This window comes from Esox lucius, chromosome 1 (assembly GCF_011004845.1).
Source record: "Esox lucius isolate fEsoLuc1 chromosome 1, fEsoLuc1.pri, whole genome shotgun sequence".
NCBI lineage: Eukaryota > Metazoa > Chordata > Actinopteri > Esociformes > Esocidae > Esox > Esox lucius.
In genome coordinates, this window is record NC_047569.1 from 5,674,659 (window position 1) to 5,702,211 (window position 27,553).

The 27,553-nt window shown below is 41.2% G+C and overlaps 1 protein-coding gene across 2 annotated transcripts in view; it reads left to right on the forward strand.

Moving 5' to 3' along the window:
- Positions 1–13,635: 13,635 nt before the first annotated feature.
- The window catches only part of LOC105007991 (muscleblind-like protein 1), a 138,292-nt gene continuing 124,374 nt past the window's right edge, over positions 13,636–27,553 (forward strand). The window contains exons 1-2 of one of the 2 annotated variants that reach the window (XM_020049427.3): positions 13,637–13,656; positions 13,783–13,879. The gene's annotated coding sequence lies outside the window, so the exon portion shown is untranslated. Of the gene's footprint in view, positions 13,657–13,782; positions 13,880–27,553 lie in introns of both variants that reach the window. The other variant, XM_020049429.3, reaches the window with a different exon arrangement.

Here is a 27,553-nt window from a genome sequence, read left to right on the forward strand (position 1 = left end):
ACTTTCGGGACAATTTCTTATTTCATGCCTGAGATCTCAGAGGCTTTTTTTAAATTTAATTTTGGTCCAAAATATAAAAATCAACAAAGGTACTTAAAATAACTGTGGATTGTGAATCCAACTTTGAGTTGATGATATAGATACTGAAGTATTATAGTGGGGTATTCACTTTAATTTACTTACCTTGTTGAGATACTGCATTGTGAAGGATTTATGATTTACTCAGCTCAATATACTTCCCATAAAATTGTCTGTCTGTTGTTGTGTGTGTTATTTGGGGTAGATATCACAGTTCTAAATCAACAATTAGGCAGGTGAAGCTCAGCAGTCTCCTCATCGAATCTAGAATTAAAGTCAACCCTCATTTTCCTATTTGATATTTAGCACCAGTCTTCAGGTGACAGGTGCAGGTAGGGGTTACACTTACGTTACACATTTTATATTGTAATCAGTTTACAGATACTTAAAAAAAACAAAAATATTACTTTTGAATTACTACAATTAAAATATAATAGGTGCATGAAATAATTATGACATGTTGCATGTTTGATTTTTCATGGAATGTTTTAAAAACATTCAAAATGAAAGTGTGTGTGTGTGATCAACATGCACACAAAGATGGACGCGCACAACCAGATTAGTGACTGATGAAGCTCAAGTTTATTTTAATCAGATTTTGGTTGGTTGGATGGCTGGTAAAAATACAGTAGGCTTATATCCACGATAATATTAGCCGACACACATAAAATGTGATTTAGCTATCTACTCAATGTGTCTTTCTCAGAACAATAATAGGCGATAGGCCCACCTTGTGTTATATATTTTTCTATTTTCAAGGCTTATTTTCAAATGCAACGAACAACACAGCCAGGAAGAGTTGCACTGAACAACTCAGACAGGAATTGTTTAGAAGATTAGGCAACTATTTGTCAGGTAGCTGTAACATACTTTTGGTGGTTGTGGAGTAAAACATCAGACTACTGCAGATTTAGTGTAAGCACGAAAAGCTATGGATATCTTGATTTTCTATACAACATTGTCAATACCCTGTTCTTGAAATTGCCAGTTAATGTTTTGAAGTAATTAAAAACATGAATAAAACACAAATAACAGAATAGGCTAACATATCCTTTGATTTTGGGTTATGTTCAGATAAAAAGTCAGATTCTGGAAGTTCGAGGGTTATTGGATACATTTGAATGACTAAATATCTGACAGACCTTTAGCGTGTAATGTTGAAATGTAGGCCAATCGTATTGAAATGGTAAACCATGGTTTCGAAACCCTTTCCCAATGCACTGTACATAACAGATAAGGTAAAATTCTAATTCTGTTTTTGGCCAGCTATGTAAACTCTAACATTGATTGATCCTGCAAAATGTGTTCACTTGGTTATAGGCTATTCCTATGTTTTCTAATGACTCTTAATATGAAAGTAATCTAAAAGTAATTCACAGTAATCGGTTTATGTTACTGAATTTGAGTAATTAAAAAGTTACAATACTGATTACAAATGTTGACAGGTAACGTGTAACAGTAATAGATTACATTTAACCTACCCAACCCTGATTGCGACAGCCCTATTTGTAGCCTATATGCTCAGTTCGCAAAGATTGTGAGGACTACATTCTGCTGGCTAATTTACATAAAACATATTTATTGGATCATAGCGTTTGTGTTTTATTGCTTGTTGAAATGTAGGCTATACAATCACCTAAAGGATTATTAGGAACACCTGTTAAATTTCTCATTAATGCAATTATCTAATCAACCAATCACATGGCAGTTGCTTCAATGCATTTAGGGGTGTGGTCCTGGTCAAGACAATCTCATGAACTCCAAACTGAATGTCAGAATGGGAAAGAAAGGTGATTTAAGCAATTTTGAGCGTGGCATGGTTGTTGGTGCCAGACGGGCCGGTCTGAGTATTTCACAATCTGCTCAGTTACTGGGATTTTCACGCACAACCATTTCTAGGGTTTACAAAGAATGGTGTGAAAAGGGAAAAACATCCAGTATGCAGCAGTCCTGTGGGCGAAAATGCCTTGTTGATGCTAGAGGTCAGAGGAGAATGGGCCGACTGATTCAAGCTGATAGAAGAGCAACTTTGACTGAAATAACCACTCGTTACAACCGAGGTATGCAGCAAAGCATTTGTGAAGCCACAACATGCACAAGCTTGAGGCGGAGGGGCTACAACAGCAGAAGACCCCACTGGGTACCACACATCTCCACTACAAATAGGAAAAAGAGGCTACAATTTGCACGAGCTCACCAAAATTGGACAGTTGAAGACTGAAAGAATGTTGCCTGGTCTGATGAGTCTCGATTTCTGTTGAGACATTCAGATGGTAGAGTCAGAATTTGGCGTAAACAGAATGAGAACATGGATCCATCATGCCTTGTTACCACTGTGCAGGCTGCTGGTGGTGGTGTAATGATGTGGGGGATGTTTTCTTGGCACACTTTAGGCCCCTTAGTGCCAATTGGGCATCGTTTAAATGCCACGGCCTACCTGAGCATTGTTTCTGACCATGTCCATCCCTTTATGACCACCATGTACCCATCCTCTGATGGCTACTTCCAGCAGGATAATGCACCATGTCACAAAGCTCGAATAATTTCAAATTGGTTTCTTGAACATGACAATGAGTTCACTGTACTGAAATGGCCCCCACAGTCACCAGATCTCAACCCAATAGAGCATTTTTGGGATGTAGTGGAACGGGAGCTTCGTGCCCTGGATGTGCATCCCACAAATCTCAATCAACTGCAAGATGCTATCCTATCAATATGGGCCAACATTTCTAAAGAATGCTTTCAGCACCTTTTTGAATCAATGCCACGTATAATTAAGGCAGTTCTGAAGGCGAAAGGGGGTCAAACACAGTATTAGTATGGTGTTCCTAATAATCCTTTAGGTGAGTGTATATTAAATGGCTATATAAAACATGTCTGGTAGCTTTTCAACATGGCTGTATTATTAACGGCCATAATGGCCATCCCAAAAAAATATCTAGCATAAACTCTGCTTCCACCATGGGAAGGTTGGTCCCATTCTATAAGTTCTTTTTTTCAACCCTAATTGTGCACACCTGATTCTAATAATGAGTGAATGAAATGCTAAGTCAGGTTAGTCACAACTGGGGTTAGAGAGAACTCCAGGACCAAGATTGAGCAGCCCTGATCTAGAGTGATTGTCATTCAATTCTCCATGAGGTACTTACGGGACGTCTTCTTTCACTATGCCATTGGCTCTTAGTACATGGAGGAATATCACCTCAGTGTGAAGAGGATCTTTCTACCAAAGACGGAGAGGCACGAGACAAACAGAGGCCATACAAAAGTATTGAAATCCACTTCAAATTTAGCTCAGCTGCATTCTGTTTCCATTCATAATCCTTGTTTCCAAAGAAATTGTCTGTAGAGCTCCTAGATAGGATTGCATTGAGTCATACCAAGGGGTACCAACAAATACCTGCAACATTGAAGGTCCCCAAGTACACAGTGGCCTCCGTCATTAAAAATGGAAGAAGTGTAGAACTGCCTGGCAAAAATTTGCAATCGGGGAAGAAGGGCATTGTTCAGGAAGGTGACCAAGAACTCAATGGTTACTCTGACAGAGCTTAGGAGTTCCGGTTTGGAGATGTGGGAATCTTTTGTCAATCTTAATGAGGAGATTCAACCACAGCTCAAACCACTCGGGGTCACACCAACCCAAAAGTTCAGGGGAGGTACATCTGAAGATGGCTCATTATTTTGGAGAGTTCAGTCTTTTTTATTTTCACTAAATTCAATCCAGCTTTAGTACAACCCCGTTTCCAACAAAATTGGGATGCTGCGTAAAATGAATAAAAACAGAATGCAATGATGTGCAAATCATTTAAACCCTATATTCAATAGAAAATTGTACAAAGCCAACATATCAAATACTGAAAGTGAGACATTTTATTGTTTAAAATGACCCAAAGCTCATGACCATAGGTGAGAGTAGGAACGTAGATTGACCGGTAAATCGAGAGCTTCGCCTTGCGACTCAGCTCTTTCTTCACCACGACAGACCGATACATCGACTGCATTACTGCAGAAGCTGCACCAATCTGTCTGTCAATCTCCTGTTCCATCCTTCCCTCACTCGTGAACAAGACCCCTAGATATTTAAACTCCTCCACTTGAGACAGGCACTCTCCACCAACCTGATGTGGGCAAGCCACCCTTTTCCGACTGAGGACCATGGCCTCGGATTTGTAGATACTGATTTTCATCCCCACCGCTTCACACTCGGCTGCAAACCGTCCCAGTGCATGCTGAAGGTCCTGGTTTGAAGGGGCCAACACGACAACATCATCCGCAAAGAGCAAAGACGAAATTGTGTGGTCCCCAAACCTGACACCCTCCGGCCCCTGGCTGCGCCTAGAAATTCTGTCCATAAAATTTACGAACAGAACCGGCGACAAAGGGCAGCCCTGCCGGAGTCCAACATGCACTGGAAACAAGTCTGACTTACTGCCGGCAATGCGGACCAAGCTCCTGCTTCGGTCGTACAGGGACCTGACAGCCCTTAGCAAAGGACCCAGGACCCCATATTCCCGAAGCACCCTCCACAGGATGCTGTGAGGGACACAGTCGAATGCCTCCTCCAAATCAACAAAACACATGTGGATTGGTTGGGCAAACTCCCATGAACCCTCCAGCACCCCGTAGAGGGTATAGAGCTGGTCCAGTGTTCCACGGCCCGGACGAAAACCACACTGTTCCTCCTGAATCCGATGTTCTACTGTCGGCCGTATTCTCCTCTCCAGTACCCTGGCATAGACTTTTCCGACGTTTATGCCAATCGATTGAAAAGGGGATTAAGCAAGGTAATCAATGAGACTGAATCAGATCTTATGGCAAAGGCATATTTGTAATAAAATAAGATGTTTTAGACATAGATTATAGATTGTGTACATCACAGACTCCTCTTTTTACAACAGGACAAGTATGAGCATGTACAGCACTCAATACTTAGTTGGGGCTCCTTTTGCCTGAATTACTGCAGCAATGCGGCGTGGCATGGAGTCGATCAGTCTGTGGCACTGCTCAGGTGTTATGAGAGCCCAGGTTGCTCTGATAGTGGCCTTCAGCTCTTCTACATTGTTGGGTCTGGCGTATCGCATCTTCCTCTTCACAATACCCCATAGATTTTCTATAGGGTTAAGGTCAGGCGAGTTTGCTGGCCAATTAAGAACAGGGATACCATGGTCCTTAAACCAGGTACTGGTAGCTTTGGCACTGTGTGCAGGGGCCAAGTCCTGTTGGAAAATGAAATCTGCATCTACATAAAGTTGGTCAGCAGCAGGAAGTATGAAGTGCTCTAAAACTTTCTGGTAGACGGCTGCGTTGACCTTGGACCTCAGAAAACACAGTGGACCAACACCAGCAGATGACATGACACCCCAAACCATCACTGACTGTGGAAACTTTACACTGGACTTCAAGCAACGTGGATTATGTGCCTCTACTCTCTTCCTCCAGACTCTGGGACCTTGATTTCCAAAGGAAATGCAAAATGTACTTTCATCAGAGAACATAACTCAGCAGCAGTCCAGTCCTTTTTGTCTTTAGCCCAGGCGAGACGCTTCTGACGCTGTGTCTTGTTCAAGAGTGGCTTGACACAAGGAATGCGACAGCTGAAACCCATGTCTTGCATACGTCTGTGCGTGATGGTTCTTGAAGCACTGACTCCAGCTGCAGTCCACTCTTTGTGAATCTCCCCCACATTTTTGAATGGGTTTTGTTTCACAATCCTCTCCAGGGTGCGGTTATCCCTATTGCTTGTACACATTTTTCTATCACATCTTTTCTTTCCCTTCGCCTCTCTATTAATGTGCTTGGACACAGAGCTCTGTGAACAGCCAGCCTCTTTAGCAATGACCTTTTGTGTCTTGCCCTCCTTGTACAAGGTGTCAATGGTCGTCTTTTGGACAGCTGTCAACTCAGCAGTCTTCCCCATGATTGTGTAGCCTACAGAACTAGACTGAGAGACCATTTAAAGGCCTTTGCAGGTGTTTTGAGTTAATTAGCTGATTAGAGTGTGGCACCAGTTGTCTTCAATATGGAACAATATTCAAATTTTCTGAGATACTGAATTTGGGGTTTTCATTAGTTGTCAGTTATAATCATCAAAATTAAAAGAAATATATCAGTCTGTGTGGAATGAATATATAAATTATACAAGTTCCACTTTTGGAATGGAATTACTGAAATAAATCAACTTTTTGATGATATTCTAATTTCATGACCAGCACCTGTACATCTATTTTTGATAGAGAAGTCACAATATCACAACTACCTTGTTTCTTAGAATCAAAGAGCAAATAATCATTTTCCAATGCAGCCAGGTTAAGGTTGAATATCTCCAAATGTTACATTTTTGTTTACATGACATTACAAAGGATGACTTCATGGCTTGACCATTTTGAACATGAATTGATGGTCTGGACCCATCTGCTGTAAATAAGCTGGAGTGCTTCCAGGGAGTGGTAGTTCTTCATTTTACATGTTACAAATAAATATTGTACTGGGTATTTCATTAAATTACACTGCTGAAAGACAGGTAGCTGTTTACGTTCTGGTCCAGGATTCCTCAAAGTTTCAGTTTACATGAAGGTTAATACATACAGGTCCAAGGCACTAAACTCATTGAGTGCAACATTTTAATATTGTTTTAACATCAATTTTACATTTATCATTTTGGAATTTTAGGACCTATGTAGCTTTCCTGAAAACAATAATGAAAAATAATTTTATATATTGTATCCAAAATACGTGAAATATGTATTTTATTGTTTGGAGAAAACATGTACTCTCATTGTTCATTTTCCACAGCGTATGGGTATGGATGAAACTTCATGAAATATTAAACAAAAGGTGTATACGAAAAAGTTTCTACTAACCCTTACCCTGATATTTCTAGACCTCTTAATTTGATTGGGCAGGGGTTTGTAGAACCTGCATGAACAGATCGATTGAGTTACTTGCCGGGCCAGCTCAGGAAACATACACAACTCTGGTACTATCCAATTGAAATTGTGTTTACTTGTAAGGAACAGGGTTGCCAGATTTCATTGACAGTATACCGCAAATGCCCGCAGAAAATGCCTGTAGACTCCACAAAAGAAACGCCCAAACATAACGTAAAAATTATCTGTAAATCAACCTGCCCAAGGCCATTTTTGCCTGCACACTGTCATTACAAATACCGCAATTGTGCGGGAAACTTCCCCATCTGGCAACGCTGGTGAGGGGAATAACTGGCGATGCCAGTCATTTTAGCTAGTTAACTAGACTTGCTACATTACCACAAACATAATGAGTCAGGAAACACATAATGACATGACCAAATTCAATCACACACGCGTGATGATCATACGGCTTAATATGTAGGTCTTCACTTTTTAAATTACTGTAAGATTTAAATATATAAACAAGGCCTTTGTACTGACAATAAGGCACATTTTGTCAAATTAACTGTTATATGCAGCCCACAGCCCAGTGTCAAAGAAAACACCCACTCACACTTGCTAGCTTGTGTTAACATGAAGTCAAATTACAATAAAGCTCAAGCTTTAATTGACCAACATGTCCTGACTACTGCACAAATAAATAAATATTGAGGAAAAATAGAAATGGAGCAATACTACTGTGCAAACATGTCCAATGAACTGAAAGTCTACGTCAGTGTCCACCTTCTATCGCAAAATAGAATCATGATGTCACATACCTGTCCAGTCTGGTGTATACAGTGTTGACAAGAGTCAGGGGATATTCACCCTCTATACAATCACATTCCAAATCATTACAAAGGTAATGTGCTGTCACCTGAAAAGTGAAGTGTTTCTGATTAGCCTTAAATAAATCAACTGTTCCTGTAGGATTTCCTGTAAGATGATAAGCAGTGGCGTAGCGTGATGACGCTGGGCTGTGGTGCAACCTGTCCTTTTAGCCCCCCAAGAAAATGACATTGCGGTTTATATGAATGTAGCGCCAATCCTGGCGTAGAAGGGACCCCCAGCCATTACATATATTTAATCTATTCCAGAACTAGAACATCTGATTTCACTTGTAGACATTTAGTATTCCATGAAAAAGGTATCACAAAAATACACATAATTTTACTCTTTGTAACATAACATTTTTTTTATGAAAAGGAGGGTGAACACAAGGAGGGTGAACACTTATGGACTGTAGTATACAGTATATAGTAAAATCCTATAATGTTATTTGGTCATTTAAAAGTGCATTATACAAGCTTGTGCCACCAATCAGCAGTTTGATGTCTACTGTAACGAAATGGCAATCCAGCAGTAACTTACTCCTAGCTTTTCTTGACTATCTAGCTAACTGGCTAAATGAGGTATCTAATGTTACCTTACCTGTCCAGTAGAATCACCACCGTTCATCAATGTTCCAACTTCATCTGTTGCCATCTAATACGACCCCGTTTTTTGGGACGCTGTGTAAAATGCAAATAAAACGTGAATGCAATGATGTGCAAGTCATTAATTCCTATATTTCACTGAAAATAGTACAGACAACATGTCAAATGTTGAAACTGAGAAATATTATTGTTTTGGGAAAAATACATGCCCATTTTGAATTTGATGCCAGCCACATGTTTCAGAAAGGTTGGTACAGGCCATGTTTACTACTGTGTTGCATCACCTTTTAACAATAGTTAAGGAACTGAGGAGACCAATTGCTGTAGTCAAGTGAAATGTACTCCCATTCTTGCTAAAAATAAGATTTCGACATTGTCTTGCTGATATAAGCAAGGCCTTCCCTGAAAAAGACATTGTCTGGATGGCAGCATATGTTGCTCCAAAACCTGTGTATATTGTTCAGCATTAATGGTGCCTTCACAGATGTTCCTGTCATCTATGCCAGGTGCCCTATTGCACCCCCATATCATCACGGATGCCGGCTTTTAAACTGTGCGCTGATAACAAGCCGGATGGTCCCATCCTCTTTAGTCCGGAGGACGCGGTTGTCCATGATTCCAATAAAAGTTTTTTTTGGGGGATTCGTCAGAACACAGGACCGTTTTCTACTTCACCACAGTTCAATTTAAATGGCCGGCAGCGTTTCTGGATCTGGTTTATATATGGTTTCTGCATTGAATGGTAGGGTTTCAACTGTTCCTGAACCCATGCAGTGATGGCAACTACAGAATTGTCTGTTTTTAATGCAGTGCCGCCTGAGGTCATGGCCATCCAATAGGGATTTTCCACCTTGTCCCTTCTGTACAGAGATTTCTCCCGATTCTCAGAATCTTTAATTATTTTATGTCCTGTAGATGATGAGATCCCCAAGTTCTTTAAAATGTTATGTTGAGGAACGTTATTCTTAAATTGTTGCACTATTTGCCTTTCACAGAGTGGTGAACCCCTCCCAATCTACACTTCTGAAGGCTCATCCTTCCTGGGATGCTCTTTTTATATCCAATCATGTTACTGACCTGTTGCCAACCTAATAAGTTAAGATGCTCCTCCAGGTTTTTTTGCAATTGCACCAGCCTTTTTTTTTTTATGTGTTGCTGGAATCAAATTCAAAGTGGTCATGTATTTTTTTAAGAAACACGAACACTTAAAACACTACTCATATGGCAACAAATGAACAATCTTGATGTAGTTTGACATTTGGTATCTATGTATGAAGATCTTCAAGTGTTGTATAAATAAGTCCAGTATGTAAAAAAACTACATGGGGTCACAATTGGTCAGGAAAAAACATCTAACATTGGCTTAATGTTTGTACACGTGCAGTTTCTTTTACCCTACATACCATATTGCATTATTTTCATGCTTACTAAATGCTGAAACCTACTAAATGCTGTTTGCAGCTTTAATTGAAGTTGCAAATGTAAAGACAATTGCTTAGTTACAGTAACATATGTTCCAAGGGTCTTCAAAGTTTCCTTTTATCATTATTTGGTCCCCTTATTCGCTGCTTGCAGCTATATTTATTATTATTCTTCTCCAGGGCCATTTTCAGAGGTCCATAGCTCGGTCCTCTCTGGTTCAAAATGCTCCAAACTTTGCCTGATTGTAGACGGCCATGGTCCGAAGGAACTTGACCATCATGGTACCCATACTCCTCATGGTGGCGCTGTAGCACTCAGTCGAAAATGGAAAAAGCGAAGCTCAGATCTCATGAACCGAATGTTGTAGAGACACGCAACCAAGTTCCAGATATACCCCATCTCATGTTGACCAAAACAGTCTCTGGGCTCTTTCAAATTCGCCCCTTGGATTTTCCTTCATTTTTAATTTAGTGAAAAACACGTTAACGACATCTCCTCCGAGACCGCTGAACGGATTTGCATGCCGTTTGGTGTGAAGGACCTTTGAACCGTTATCTTTAAATGTTATATAAGGAAAGTTGATATCTCAAATAGTACGGCCAAAATCAGCAAATTAAATTGAGCTGGGCGGGTCTATGACTTTAGACGTCCATTAATCCCAAATGGAATATCAAACAGCTTTGAAACTAAACATACTGGTACATGTGTCACTCAAGAATGGACAGAAAAAGTCCCATACAGATATACCTCTTGGGCTCTATAAACATCACCGATGTTTCTCACGTTTTGCCGTTAATATAAACACACTTAAACAACATCTCCTCCGAAACAACTAAACAGATTTGGTTGACAATTGGTGTAAAGGACCACTGGACCATTGTCTTTAAAAGTTATATAAGAAAAGTTGATGTCTCAAACAATATGGCCTCCATTTTGACTTCTGTGAAAAACTTGTTAACAACATCTCCTCCGAGACTGCTGAATGGATTTGCATGCTGTTTGATGTGAAGGTCCTTTGAACCGTTTTCTTTAAAAGTTATATAAGGGAAGTTGATATCTCAAACAATATGGCCTCCATTTTGACTTCTGTGAAAAACTTGTTAACAACATCTCCTCCGAGACTGCTGAATGGATTTGCATGCCGTTTGGTGTGAAGGTCCTTTGAACCGTTTTCTTTAAAAGTTATGTTAGGGAAGTTGATATCTCAAACAATAGGGCCGAAATCAGCCAATGAAATGACTTTAGACGTCCATTAACCCCAAAAAGAACACCAAACAGCTACGAAACAAAACATACTCATAAATGTGTCTGCTAGGAATGGACAGGAAAACTCCCATACAGAAATACCGCTTGGGGGCTATAAACGTAACCGATGTTTCTCACGATTTTGCTGTTGATTAAAACACACTTAAATTACATTTCCTCTGTAACAGCTGAATGGATTTGGATGACAATTGGTGTAAAGGACGACTGGACCATTGTCTTTAAAAGTTATACATCCCTGTTCTTCGATGTTCTGACCCTGGTTTGATTCCCCTTTGAGATGTTCCAAGTATTGTATTTCAGAAATGTATAGCCACTATGTACTTTTCAGCCTTCACACAACAATATATATCCCCTCTGTAATACCATGATTCTCATATGTTTAGGAGACTTTCTGGTTTCAAGGTCTTTTTGTTTTGTTTTGATTTCCTCTCCTTCGATTGGACATCCTGACTACTAGCGGCATTGAGCATTTTTAAGTAGCAAAACATTTCTCTAGTGAGAGCATGCAGTAATATGCTTCCTGTGCCCCGCTTGGCCCCCTGAAACACTGCTCGCAGCTTTAATTTTACTTGTTCTTTGTCTGATACTCACTTTGCTTCCATATTTTTTAGTTTCTTATTAATTATGGAATCTCCTCCGCTGGGGGAGGCCTGCGTCCACCATAATTTCTTCAGAAATAACTGAGGGGCATTTGGAGTGCTCTGTGTACCTGCACCCAAAGCCTGTCATTGGCCCTCACCTCACACAACCTTCTATGTTGTACTTCAAACTATGGCAGTGGGGGTGGTGTCAGTCATGACACTGCCAGAGACTAATTGTTATTTCCTTTGGAAGCCCTGAACCGTACGGTGAGTTCATACATCTGTTGTAACGAGACTCACTTACAGATGCAGCTGCATGAAAATAAGATTGTTATTATTTCAAGATAAACCAATTCTCTGATTCATTGATATGCAAATCACTTCATGCATCTTTATTTTCAGAAAATGGATGGTTGTATTCCTTAAATTTTTTTTATCATGTAACATCTATCTTAAAGGATGCAAAAAAATGCATTTGAAATGGGCCTGCCATATCTGATGATTATGAGCTATATCAGGCTGATTTTCTGCCATTGAAAGATCCACAACTGATTCCTAATTAATTGATTCATTTATTATTTGGATATTCGTTTTTTAATTTTACCCTGAACCGGAAGGGTTATAAGGGTTGTATAACACATGACGGTAAAATGAACTCCAGGATTTTACATGCAAACAATCTTGCCCCCGGGGGATGTAGCCTAGAGGTTACTCTGACCATATAGTATCTAGAACATTATAAAAAATATCAACATTAGACTTTAGTAGAAAATGAATAAAGTGGAAGGTTAACCAAAGCCATAGTAACCTATAACTGTTGGAGCCGTATTGCAGCGATAATTAAAACATGCCATTTGAGCATTAATGCCATTTTAATTAATGAGAATTTTGCAAGGATAGTTAAGAATGCGCCACTTAACTTGGGTCTGGCCTATACATGTCAGTTGGATTATGAATTGTAATGAAGTGCTGCACTGTTCATCACTGTTCATTATTGATTTGACAACTGTTCAATTTAATCTTGGCAATTTAATCTTGTACCTAGCTCAAACCTATATTTATGCAAGGAATACAGTTAAAAATGGTTTATCGGGTTTCCTCCTATTTGAGTTTTTACAGTCAATGCATTTCGGAATGAAAACTCACTATTTCCAACCTATTGAAAATGACTGTCTACGTGTTTCCAATGTTAAATGTATTTCACCTGTATGGTGTCAGTATTTACGATAGGTTGTGTTGATGTAGGCTGTGTTTTTAAATGAGAAAACAAATTAGTTTTGCATACTTTTTAAAGTTTTTAAAAGTTAGTTTCTCATTATAATGAGATAAAGTTAAAAATGTGGCACCCAAAAAAAGTAATCACCTTACAGTTCAGGGCTTCCGTAATTATCAGATATTTTAACATGGAAAATGCTGCGTAAGGCACTTTTAAGCAAAAATGCCATTTGTATTGTGTGTGACACTGGATGGTTTGTCAGTGAAAATTGTAACGGTAATGTTTCATATTGGACCCTCCACCTCGCATTCCTCATTCTGTCTTACCTCTGTGTTATTATCTCCTTGTAACACTGTGTTGAAGAGGATAAAAACGCACTGCCCAACCGCTGCACGGAGAAACGTCAATAGGCATGTATTTTTAAAGGCATTGTTTAAAACTGGAATATTATCTGGGGGTGCACTCAAACTCAGTGAGCTGAGAACATTTCAGTTGGTGTACACCTTCCAAAAAAATTCTCTCTATCTTTTTCCCCAACACCTGTTTCAATCAATATTTCTTTTCTTTCACACTTACTGGCTTTTGCTGTTTCCCTGGTGAATATATCTTTTGCCACATTCTTCTTTTTAACTTTTACTCTTTCTTATTTCATTATTGAAAACCTTTACCCTTCTCTTTCTTCATTAAATTGTGCTGTAGGGCGGCCTTCCTGATTTTTGGGACGGCTCTGTGCAGTCCACAAGTGAAAGGTGAGGAAGACAACTTAGCCTTTTCAGGAGAAGATGTATTTGTGCATGTGAGCTGGAAGTGTGTACTACCTATGATTGTTCTGCTGCAGTTGAATGATTCCAGACAGAATGCTCTGTGTGTGACAGGAGTGTAGAAGAATCACAGACCTCTGGAGGCTTTACCTCAGCCATCAACCTGAACAAACACACACACGCACACATACAGGCTGCTGAACACCACAAGGTAAAGCTGCTTTTGTTTGTTCTCACTGCAGAATCTAGCATGGTTGTAATTTTTTATATGTATACGATACTGAGAGTGTGTGGAGGAGTGCAGGTTTCCACCAATACCACCATCTGTTGGAAATGTATTGCCATCCTTTATAGACAGAGGAGAAGAGGGGGTCGCCAGAAGTAGCTGGTGAACAGTATTATGTGCAATGTTATAAATTTCACAAACAGATACTAAATCCCAAATTAACCCCTCCTGACTCCACTCGAGCCTTGGTCCTCCATTTGTGCATCTATGCAGGTCTCCGTCATTTGCACAAGTATGCCACTTCCTCAGGAAGTAAAAATGATCCAGGGTGTAGGGGATCATTAGACCCTCCAGTGGCCCCTTTGAGAGATTGTGAAATAATGCGGTCTCCACAGGCAAAGTGTCATTCCATAAGGCATAACATTATTTTGGAAATAATAGACAGGTCTGCCTAATGTGACGTGTATTTGTTTACATCTGACACGTAGACTTGACAGGTAGAAAAAATGTAATTCCTCCTAAATGAAATGCTAAATTGTTAATGATTTCTTATTAGATGATAGGAAGGATTTGTACATTTGAATTTATGGCTGGTTTTATTAATTATAAGTTGACCATGAATTGCATCATTCAAGTCATAAGACTGTCCCAAAGTTAATGTGTTCATTGAACCTCTGGTCATTCTATGGAACTCAACCTCAAAGTTTTATCAGAACAGGTGGATAGGGGCCAGTTTGAGATTCACATGGTGTGTTTTCATGTCGTTTGAATACATACATTCATAAGTCAGAACATAAATATGATTTATGTTTACCCATTTTACAATACTCAGTAAGCTAACTGGGTGATGGAAACTTGAAAGTCACCTGTGACCGACTTTCATCCGCCATGTTCAAAGTCAATGTTTGTCTTGATTGTTCGAAATTACACACAATGCTGGTGAGCTGTAGAAATCAACATAAAATGGGCAAACATACTTATTACCCAAAACTTTATTCATACAAATAATTGTGTGCTGTGTTATTTTGAAAATCATTTTTAAACATATAGGAGTTCTGGAGCCTAAGCATTACCAGAACTAAAGAGGTCCTAATCTTGATCCCGTATGCAACTGATCTGTACAATGCGACTCACAAATATGGAACGCTATTCACAAATATGTATTGCCCCTCACAAATATGTGGAGCAACTCACAAATACTGTGGGTATTTGATACACTGCCGATTTTGCAGGTTTTCCTACTTACAATGCATTTAGAGGTCTGTAATTTCTATCATAGGTACCATTTTATCATAGGTTCAATTGTGAGAGATGCAATCTAAAACAAAAATCCAGAAAATCACATTGTATGATTTCTTTAATAATTAATTTGCATTTTATTGCATGACATAAGTATTTGATCACCTACCAACCAGTAAGAATTCCGGCTCTCACAGACCTGTTAGTTTTTCTTTAAGAAGCCCTCCTGTTCTCCACTCATTACCTGTATTAACTGCACCTGTTTGAACTTGAGCTGTGAAAGGACATCAGGGATAAAGTTGTAGACCTGCACAAGGCTGGGATGGGCAAGCAGCTTGGTGAGTAGGCAACAACTATTAGAAAATAGAAGAAGATGACAGTCAATCTCCCTCGGTCTGGGGCTCAATGCAAGATGTCACCTCGTGGGGCATTAATGATCATAAGGAAGGTGAGGGATCAGCCCAGAACTACACGGCAGGACCTGGTCAATGACCTGAAGAGAGCTGAGACCACAGTCTCAAAGAAAACCATTAGTAGCACACTACGCCGTCATGGATTAAAATCCAGCAGCGCACGCAAGGTCCCCCTGCTCAAGCCAGCGCATGTCCAGGCCCGTCTGAAGTTTGCCAATGACCATCTGGATGATCCAGAGGAGGAATGGGAGAAGGTCATGTGGTCTGATGAGACAAAAATAGAGCTTTTTGGTCTTAGCTCCACTCGCTGTGTTTGGAGGAAGAAGAAGGATGAGTACAACCCCAAGAACACCATCCCAACCCGTGAAGCATGGAGGTGGAAACATCATTCTTTGGGGATGCTTTTCTGCAAAGGGGACAGAACGACTGCACCATATTGAGGGGAGGATGGATGGGGCCATGTATCGTGAGATCTTGGCCAACAACCTCCTTCCCTCAGTAAGTGCATTGAAGATAGGTCGTGGTTGGGTTTTCCAGCATGTCAACGACCTGAAACACACAGCCAGGGCAACTAAGGAGTGGCTCCGTAAGAAGCATCTCAAGGTCCTGGAGTGGCCTAGCCGGTCTCCAGACCTGAACCCAATAGAAAATCTTTGGAGGGAGCTGAAAGTCCGTATTTCCCAGTGATAGCCCTGAAACCTGATGGTTTGGAGGAGTGGGCCAAAATCCTTGCTGCAGTGTATGCAAACCTGGTCAAGAACTACAGTAAATGTATGATATCTGTAATTGCAAACAAAGGTTTCTGTTCCAAATATTAAGTTCTGCTTTTCTGATGTATATCAAATACTTATGTCATGCAATAAAATGCTAATTAATTACTTAAAAATCATACATTGTGATTTTCAGGATTTTTGATTCCGTCACTCACAGTTGAAGAATACCTATGATAACAATTACAGACTTCTACATGGTTTGTAAGTGGGAAAACCTGCAAAATCGGCAGTGTATCAAATACTTGTTCCCCCAACTGAATGTAAGGCCTCTCACAAATGTAATGTAAATCACAAATGCAGGTGACAAATGCTGTAACATTCACAAAAAAATGATTCAACAAAAAACGTGTATTTTTACATGTATTTGCTTATCATCCTTTGTTTTTGTTTACAATTTTTCATTTGTTTTTGGATTTTGATATATTTTTGTGAAACTTCATATTTCTTGACCGTGATTTTTATTTGACAATTGCATTACGTATTTCTGAATCGCTGTCATTGGCATCTCAAAAAGGGCACCCCCGCAAATATATATATTTTTTACAATATATAAAATAAATACCTACATTTATAAATAGCCAAACTGTTTAATTCACACCATCAAGTATTTGTTTTATATACTATGTGACTGTGAATCTGACCAATAATTTAGCTGAGCTTCATTCCTTTCTTACCACTTTCCAGTGTATTACAATGACAAACAGTACGCAATGCCAAGTGTATTTTAGCCTTCATTAACTGTGACACTCATCAATTGAGTTATCAATTAAGCAACAGTCAATGAGCTTCCATGACAGGGAACTAGCCAAAACACTGCACACACATGTTCCAGACCAAAACCTTCAGCATGTTTGCACTGCAACCATCAAAAAGACCAGAAATATTTACTACAAATCATAAGGAGTCCCAATCGGGTCACTAAACCACAGTGCAAATGTAACTAATAACACATCCAAAGCAACATTTCAGAGAAGGGAAACCCATTGCCTTCTGGGCCTTAACCTAGATCCAATGTAAGACACCTGTAATAATGCAAAATAGACTCACCAGTGACGTTCCTTGCTTGAAAAGAGAAGATACAAAAATATCTTTCATCCGGGCAATATTGTCAATGCATTTTCTGTCGAAGTCCACTAAGCCATGAATGAGTAAATTTTCAATTGATAGCACTGTAATTCCAATTACCTCCATAGCCCCATTGTGTTAATGTCTTAATCCTTTTCAAGGTTTGGGGTTAAATGCCTTCCAGGGTTAAACGCCCCCCCCCCCCTGTAATTCTCCACCAAACCTCCAAATGACGACACCTTTCATTTCCACACATTCCTTGGTTGCCACTATTCTTGTATATCTAGAAAATGTTGTTGAATCATCTCAACTGACCAAGTAATTACCCAACAACGATGTTGACATAAGTTGATCTTATTTTTTTATCATTTTAGATATTTATCATTTTAGTTAGACCACTAAACTGATTTTTGGTATGTCAATAGGAAGGCCTTAAGCAAAGTAATACACTTGTTCAGAGAATTTTTTTGTATATTCTTTTAGAGCAATCCTATTTTTGTGGTAATCATGTTTGGTGCTAAACGCACCCTCTCTTTTGGGGCAAATTGCCAAAAAGGGATTTTATCCGTAGGAATATATTGGTAAAATATAACAAAAAATATAACAAAAGGTCAAGATATAGCCTATAAGTAGTTTTTAGTTCAATAGCTAGTTCACTGAGCATATATTAACATCTAATAAAATGCCTATCAAATGGCACTGATATTGAATTCAAACTGATGCTCAATATTATTGATTTAATGTTTTTAACGTAATACTTTTGCCAGTTATCAAAACATATTTAAACATAGTCATCAAAAGTTATTTGTACTGACCCATAATACAGTTGTGCTGATAAGTTTGCATACCCTGGCAGAAATTGTGAAATATTGGCAATAATTCTTGAAAATATCATGCAAAAAAACTGTCTTTTATTTAAGGACAGTGATCATATGAAGCCATATATTATCACAGTTGTTTGGCTCCTTTTTTAATCATACTGATAATAGAAATCACCCAAATGGCCCTGATCAAAAGTTTACATACCCTTGAATGTTTGGCCTTGTTACAGACACACAAGGTGACACACACAGGTGAAAATTGAAATTAAAGGAGAATTTCCAACACATGTGGCTTTTTAAATTGCAGTAAGTGTCTGTGTATAAATTGTCAATGAGTTTCTTAGCTCTCATGTGGATGCACTGAGTAGGCTAGATCCTGAGCCATGGGGAGCAGGAAAGAACTGTCAAAAGCCTGTGCAACAAGGTAATGGATCTTTATAAAGATAGAAAAGGATATAAAAAGATATCCAAAGGCTTGCAAATTCTAGTCAGTACTGTTAAATGACTTATTAAGAAGTGGAAGATTCAGGGATCTCTTGATACCAAGCCAAGGTCAGGTAGACCAAGAAAGATTTCAGCCAAAACTGCCAGAAGAATTGTTCGGGAAACAAAGAAAAACCCACAGGTAACCTCAGGAGAAATACAGGCTGCTGTGGAAAAAAAACGGTGTGGTTGTTTCAAGGAGCACAATATGACGATACTTGAACAAAAATGGTCAAGTTGCCAGAAAGAAGCCTTCACTTAGCCAATGCCACAAAAAAGCCCGGTTACGATATGCCTGACACCACCTTGACACGCCTCACAGCTTCTGGCACACTCTAATTTGGAGTGACTAGACCAAAATAGAGCTTTATGGTCCCAACCATAAGCGCTATGTTTGGAGAGGGGTCAACAAGGCCTATAAGTGAACAGAATACCATCCCCACTGTGTGCGGTTCATGCAAGAGGATCAAAGACTTTGCATGACCTGGAGGCATTTTGCCAAGACGAATGGGCAGATATACCACCTGCAAGAATTCAGGGACTCATTGACAACTATTAAAAAGACTGCATGCTGTCATTGATGCTAAAGGCGGCAATACACAGTATTAAGAATGAATGGTATGAAGAATTTTGAACAGGGGACAGTGAATGTTTTTCTTTGTTGCCATTTTTTTTTTTTATGATTGTACCATTCTGTTATTACCTACAGATGAATGTGAATCCCATAAGAAATAAAAGACGTGTTTTGCCTGCTCACTCATGTTTTCTTTACAAATGGTACATACACTCACCTAAAGGATTATTAGGAACACCTGTTCAATTTCTCATTAATGCAATTATCTAATCAACCAATCACATGGCAGTTGCTTCAATACATTTAGGGGTGTGGTCCTGGTCAAGACAATCTCCTGAACTCCAAACTGAATGTCAGAATGGAAAAGAAAGGTGATTTAAGCAATTTTGAGCGTGGCATGGTTGTTGGTGCCAGACGGGCTGGTCTGAGTATTTCACAATCTGCTCAGTTACTGGGATTTTCACGCACAACCATTTCTAGGGTTTACAAAGAATGGTGTGAAAAGGGAAAAACATCCAGTATGCAGCAGTCCTGTGGGCGAAAATGCCTTGTTGATGCTAGAGGTCAGAGGAGAATGGGCCGACTGATTCAAGCTGATAGAAGAGCAACTTTGACTGAAATAACCACTCATTACAACCGAGGTATGCAGCAAAGCATTTGTGAAGCCACAACATGCACAAGCTTGAGGCGGATGGGCTACAACAGCAGAAGACCCCACTGGGTACCACACATCTCCACTACAAATACGAAAAAGAGGCTACAATTTGCACGAGCTCACCAATATTGGACAGTTGAAGACAGGAAGAATGTTGCCTGGTCTGATGATTTTCGATTTCTGTTGAGACATTCAGATGGTAGAGTCAGAATTTGGCGTAAACAGAATGAGAACATGGATCCATCATGCCTTGTTACCACTGTGCAGGCTGCTGGTGGTGGTGTAATGGTGTGGGGGATGTTTTCTTGGCACACTTTAGGCCCCCCCCCCACGGCCTACCTGAGCATTGTTTCTGACCATGTCCATCCCTTTATGACCACCATGTACCCATCCTCTGATGGCTACTTCCAGCAGGATAATGCACCATGTCACAAAGCTCAAATCATTTCAAATTGGTTTCTTGAACATAACAATGAGTTCACTGTACTGAAATGGCCCCCACAGTCACCAGATCTCAACCCAATAGAGCATCTTTGGGATGTGGTGGAACAGGAGCTTTGTGCCCTGGATGTGCATCCCACAAATCTCCATCAACTGCAAGATGCTATCCTATCAATATGGGCCAACATTTCTAAAGAATGCTTTCAGCACCTTGTTGAATCAATGCCAAGTAGAATTAAGGCAGTTCTGAAGGCGAAAGGGGGTCAAACCCAGTATTACTATGGTGTTCCTAATAATCCTTTAGGTGGGTGTATATTACCAATTCTCCAAGGGTATGCAAACATTTGAGCTCAACTGCATGTGGAGTCCTTCAGGACTCAGGTGTACTCTCCTCATCTCGCTGTCGATGATTCATCAAGAAATTTAGTGGGAAGCCAAATTATCTGACCCTGGCATCCTTCTGCCATGTGAGCTGTCTGGAAGATTTGAAACAGATTCGACCAGTGTGGTTGTAGTAATTCTTCTTGAACAGGTTGCTGGTACTCTGTTGTCTGTGTCCAGTCGGTAATGTGATATATCATCAGAAAAGAGGTTTGTGATGTCCTGTTGATGATCTGTTGAATGTATAACTGCAAAACAATGGTTAGTGTGGTTCAACAGTCCATCGGTCTTTCATCCACTGGGTATTGTTCCGTCTACTTCCAACAATGAAGACAATAGATCAATTCTGAAAGCTTGTGGATCTCAGAAGTTCCATTGTTAGAGTGAAGCTTAAACCCCATTAAGACAAGTTTCCATAAAAGTCTATGTCAAATTTCCTTTTCAATCCAGAACTAGCTTGGTTGGTGTTTGATTCCTTGTGCTATATTCATGCCCAATAGCAACTAGCAGTGGAATAAGATTGTCAGACTTGACTTTGTTTAGCCAAATCAAAAATGTTTAGATCTATTCTATTCAACCATTAAAATGTTAGACCTTACATCAAACAAAATAATTTCAAAATAAACGTTATAACTATGCAAACAGGAAAAAACAGATTTTTTCATTTACCAATTTGGTTTGCTTTGAACTCAATGTTCAGCTCTTTCCAATCATAATCAATTATCATATCATACATTCCCCCCTGTATTCACTTCACTAAGTCAATAGAAAGTGACATCATGAGTGAAAACAGAACAATGACAAATATGGCCACAGGAGGTGCCATCCTGAACCCGCGCTGGCCATCATGTCAAGACAGACATGAAAAACAGAGAATTGGTAATAGGGATGGATCCAGAATCCATACGATAAGGAGTTGCATACAGCATATTCATAACAAAACAAAGTGGAAATGCTAAAAAACACAAATATTCACAAACACAATCAAAGACATCAATGTGCAACACGGTCGCTTGTGCGAAGGAATTATAAACCATATAACCTATTGACAAATGTGTCTTACATAGCTAAACAGCTGTCAAATTCGACTCAGTACCTTCCCACAGGTCTGTGAAATTGGCTATCATTCTTTTATAAATCTCCTGTAGTGTCTTGGCACATGCCTTACTAAATCAGTTTGTCCTCTAGGGGATAAGCTGCTCAACTAAATTGTAGGAGAGAAAAACTCCAGCCCAAGTTCCAGTGGTTTACCAACTGCCACCACTAGGGCAACCACCAGGGCGATTGTATTAGCATATCCACAGCAACCAAATTTAGCATGTTCACAGGCAATAGCCAAATTACCTCATAACAAACAATGTTTTGATTTACCTTGTACATTTTAGGGAAATGTTCAAAAATTTCTATTCCAAATTGTGGTGGTCGGCCAAATCCAAAATCCCAACTTTAATGCATATTTTGAACACATCTGTGGTTCTATTGACATTAAGATTGGGGATCAACATCGGGGATGCCTTTAGGTCCCTACCCTCACTGCAGTTGATTTCAAAACCGTACATTTCAATGTTAAAGCTATTGAGAGTTGAATCTATTTAGCTTTCACTTAAAGTTTGATTATCCCAAAACTGAATATGCTTGTGTTGGTGAAATGACAGAAGGTGACACAAGTCTGAGCACTCAAATTGAACCCTTAGTAAAAGGTTACTCTGATTTAATGGGAAAGGTTGGGGTCATCCTAGGCGGTCTGCCCCCCTTCCTGGAGCCCCTGACTTTACCCACTTATGGTGAGCCATTAAAAAGGTAAAATGCATTGTTTAATGTATATGAAATTTAAGTTTCCACACATTACAATTTGATATGGTCATCAGACTGTCTGTAGCAAGATATGTTATTCTTTCAACTTTGTTGTAATCTTTCATTAACTGAAGGTTCAGATTTATTGTCCTACTCATCTAATATTATTGCATTTTCTGAAAAAGCTTGTCAAATCTACACAGAAACTAAACATTAGGGTGGAAAATTAGAAAATGCTTAAGAATGGCGATGTTGACAGAAAACAGATGTATATGATGTCACCAAAAGCAAGGTAGAATAATGAGTAATTCAGTTTAGACCTTAAACCCTTACATCAATCTACTCTATTTGTTCATTTGTCAATTAACCAATTTAGAATATAAACTCCATTAATGAGTATCAGGAATCAGTTTTATAAAAACTAGCAATATCTCATTTATCATTGGTGAACACAAACAGAAACTATATTATTTAACCAAAAACTCAGTTCAGCATTTAAAATATCAAAAATTTTATTTAAGGGAATACACTCGCTGGGACTGTTTTTCCCTCTTTTGTAGGCTATGACTATATTAGATTCAAATTCAGTCCTCATGGGTCACAGCGTGTCTTTCTTAACAAATACTTGAACCATGTGGATTCTTAATTCTACCATGAGAGAAAACCCAACCCTAGTCTCTTTTACCAGATTAGAAAATCATCATTGTACATATTCCTAATTTATCACTCGGTTTAGATTTCCCTACGTGTACTAGCTAACAGCTAAGCATGTGGCAGCCAATTACCATGCGGTGGGCCTGGTAAAGGCCTAACCACATTGTCGTGGTGACCCCCCCCCCCCCCCCCCCCCCCCCCCCAGGCACTAATCAACCCTCACTGAATGCATGACGTCAATGGATGAATGCGTGATATTCACAGATGAATGATCAGACTTTGGTTGAATTTTAATGAACTTACAAATTAAATATAAGATTGCCATGACCATTCAAAAACCTAATTAGGCTATTATGGAAACATAATACAAACGATATAGGCTTATCACGGAACCGTTTTTCAATAGGAGATTCAGCTTATTGTGTAGGCTAATTCATCAAATGTAAATCTAAATAGTAAATCTACAAATGTAAATACCAAGGATATTGTTTACCAGTCACCAATTACCAATTCAACAAAGGTATTACAAATTCCATCCATCCATCTTCTTCCGCTTATCCGGGGCCGGGTCGCGGGGGCAGCAGTCTAAGCAGAGATGCCCAGACTTGCCTCTCCCTAGACACTTCCTCCAGCTCTTCCGGGGGGACACCAAGGCATTCCCAGGCCAGCCGGGAGACATAGTCCCTCCAGCATGTCCTAGGTCTTCCCTGGGGTCTCCTTCCGGTGGGACGGGACCTGAACACCTTCCCAGGAAGGCGCTCAGGAGGCATCCGGAACTGATACCCAAGCCACCTCAGCTGACCCCTCTCGATGTGGAGGAGCAGCGGCTCTACTCTGAGCTCCTCCCGGGTGACCAAGCTTTTCACCCTATCTCTAAGGGATCGCCCAGCCACCCTGCGCAGAAAGCTCATTTCGGCCGCCTGTATCCGGGGTTTCTTGTCCTTTCGGTCATGACCCAAAGCTCATGACCATACGTGAGAGTAGGAACGTAGATTGACTGGTAAATCGAGAGCTTCGCCTTGCGGACCAGCTCTTTCTTCACCACGACAGACCGATACATCGACCACATTACTCCTGAAGCTGCACAGATCCGTCTGTCAATCTTCCATTCCATCCTTCCCTCACTCGTGAACAAGACCCCTAGATACTTAAACTCCTCCACTTGAGGCAGGCACTCTCCAACAACCTGATGTGGGCAAGCCACCCTTTTACCATGGCCTCGGATTTGGAGGTACTAATGTTCATCCCCACCGCTTCACACTCTGCTGCAAACCGTCCCAGTGCAGTGTATTACAAATTACTTTTTTTATTTTATTTTTTATTTCATATCCTCTTTGAATTTTCTCTACTTATTTTACTGAAGATTAATATTCTACAAATGTATTAGGCTAAATAATTATTCACAAAACCAAAAAAACTTGTTTCGGACCTCATCTTTTTCTAATAACTCCTTGGTTTTTCGATAACTTATTCATGTCACCTATAGACAAATCTTATATGCCTGTAATCTAGGAGACTATAGCTATGCATTGCCATTGAAATCAACTCAATAGCCCCGCTACAATCCCCTGAGGAGACCTGCAAATATGCGCCGTTCATATCGCCTATTCTCTGCTTATAATACTGAAGATTAAGATTCTACAAATGCATTAGGCTACATAATTCACTAAACAAAATAACAAATATGTTATTTTTTTAGACTTCTATATACAGGTGCTGGTCATAAAATATGAATCTCATCAAAAAGTTGATTTATTTCAGTAATTCCATTCAAAAAGTGAAACTACAATTCATTGATGATTATATCTGAAAACTAATGAAAATCCCAAATTCAGTATCTCAGAAAATTTGAATATTACTTAAGACAAACACAAAAAAAATTGCATTGCATTGCATTGCATTGCATCATTGCATTGCATTGCATTGCATTGCATCATCTTCCGCTTATCCGGGGCCGGGTCGCGGGGGCAGCAGTCTAAGCAGGGATGCCCAGACTTCCCTCTCCCCAGACACTTCCTCCAGCTCTTCCGGGGGGACACCGAGGCGTTCCCAGGCCAGCCGGGAGACATAGTCCCTCCAGCGTGTCCTAGGTCTTCCCCGGGGTCTCTTCCCGGTGGGACGGGACCGGAACACCTTCCCAGGAAGGCGTTCCGGAGGCATCCGAAACAGATGCCCAAGCCACCTCAGCTGACCCCTCTCGATGTGGAGGAGCAGCGGCTCTACTCTGAGCTCCTCCCGGGTGACCGAGCTTCTCACCCTATCTCTAAGGGATCGCCCAGCCACCCTGCGGAGAAAGCTCATTTCGGCCGCCTGTATCCGGGATCTTGTCCTTTCGGTCATGACCCAAAGCTCATGACCATAGGTGAGAGTAGGAACGTAGATTGACCGGTAAATCGAGAGCTTCGCCTTGCGGCTCAGCTCTTTCTTCACCACGACAGACCGATACATCGACCGCATTACTGCAGAAGCTGCACCGATCCGTCTGTCAATCTCCCGTTCCATCCTTCCCTCACTCGTGAACAGGACCCCTAGATACTTAAACTCCTCCACTTGAGGCAGGCACTCTCCACCAACCTGAAGTGGGCAAGCCACCCTTTTCCGACTGAGGACCATGGCCTCGGATTTGGAGGTACTGATTTTCATCCCCACCGCTTCACACTCGGCTGCAAACCGTCCAAGTGCATCCTGAAGGTCCTGGCTTGAAGGGGCCAACACGACAACATCATCCGCAAAGAGCAGAGACGAAATCGTGTGGTCCCCAAACCTGACACCCTCCGGCCCCTGGCTGCGCCTAGAAATTCTGTCCATAAAAATTACGAACAGAACCGGTGACAAAGGGCAGCCCTGCCGGAGTCCAACATGCACAGGTAACAAGTCTGACTTACTGCCGGCAATGCGGACCAAGCTCCTGCTTCGGTCGTACAGGGACCTGACAGCCCTTAGCAAAGGACCCAGGACCCCATATTCCCGAAGCACTCTCCACAGGATGCCGCGAGGGACACAGTCGAATGCCTTCTCCAAATCCACAAAACACATGTGGACTGGTTGGGCAAACTCCCATGAACCCTCCATCACCCTGTAGAGGGTATAGAGCTGGTCCAGTGTTCCACGGCCTGGACGAAAACCACACTGTTCCTCCTGAATCCGAGGTTCTACTATCGGCCGTATTCTCTTCTCCAGAACCCTGGCATAGACTTTCCCGGGGAGGCTGAGAAGTGTGATCCCCCTATAGTTGGAACACACCCTCCGGTCCCCCTTCTTATAAAGAGGGACCACCACCCCGGTCTGCCATCCCAGAGGCACTGTCCCCGACTGCCACGCGATGTTGCAGAGGCGTGTCAGCCAAGACAGCCCCACAACATCCAGAGACTTGAGGTACTCAGGGCGGATCTCATCCACCCCCGGTGCCTTGCCACCGAGGAGTTTCTTAACCACCTCGGTGACTTCAGCCCGGGTGATGGACGAGTCCACCTCTGAGCCCTCATCCTCTGCTTCCTCAATGGAAGACGTGACGGCGGGATTGAGGAGATCCTCGAAGTACTCCTTCCACCGCCCGACGACATCCCCAGTTGAGGTCAACAGCTGCCCACCTCTACTGTAAACAGCGTTGGTAGGGCACTGTTTCCCTCTCCTGAGGCGCCGGATGGTTTGCCAGAATCTCTTCGAGGCCAGCCGATAGTCCTTCTCCATGGCCTCACCGAACTCCTCCCAGGCCCGAGTTTTTGCCTCCACAACCACCCGGGCTGCAGTCCGCTTGGCCTGTCGGTACCCGTCAGCTGCCTCTGGAGTCCCACAAGCCAACCAGGCCTGATAGGACTCCTTCTTCAGCTTGACAGCATCCCTTACTTCCGGTGTCCACCACCGGGTTCGGGGATTGCCGCCTCGACAGGCACCGGAGACCTTACGGCCACAGCTCCGAGCGGCCGCTTCAACAATGGCGGTGGAGAACATGGTCCACTCGGACTCAATATCTCCAACCTCCCTCGGGATCCAGTCAAAGCTCTGCCGGAGGTGGGAGTTAAAGATCTCTCTGACAGGAGACTCGGCCAGCCGTTCCCAGCAGACCCTTACAGTACGCTTGGGCCTGCCGAGTCTGTCCAGCTTCCTCCCCCGCCATCGGATCCAACTCACAACCAGGTGGTGATCAGTTGACAGCTCCGCCCCTCTCTTCACCCGAGTGTCCAAGACATATGGCCGCAGGTCAGATGAAACGACAACAAAGTCGATCATCGACCTGCGGCCTAGGGTGTCCTGGTGCCACGTGCACTGATGGACACCCTTATGCTTGAACATGGTGTTCGTTATGGACAAACTGTGACTAGCACAGAAGTCCAATAACTGAACACTGCTCGGGTTCAGATCAGGG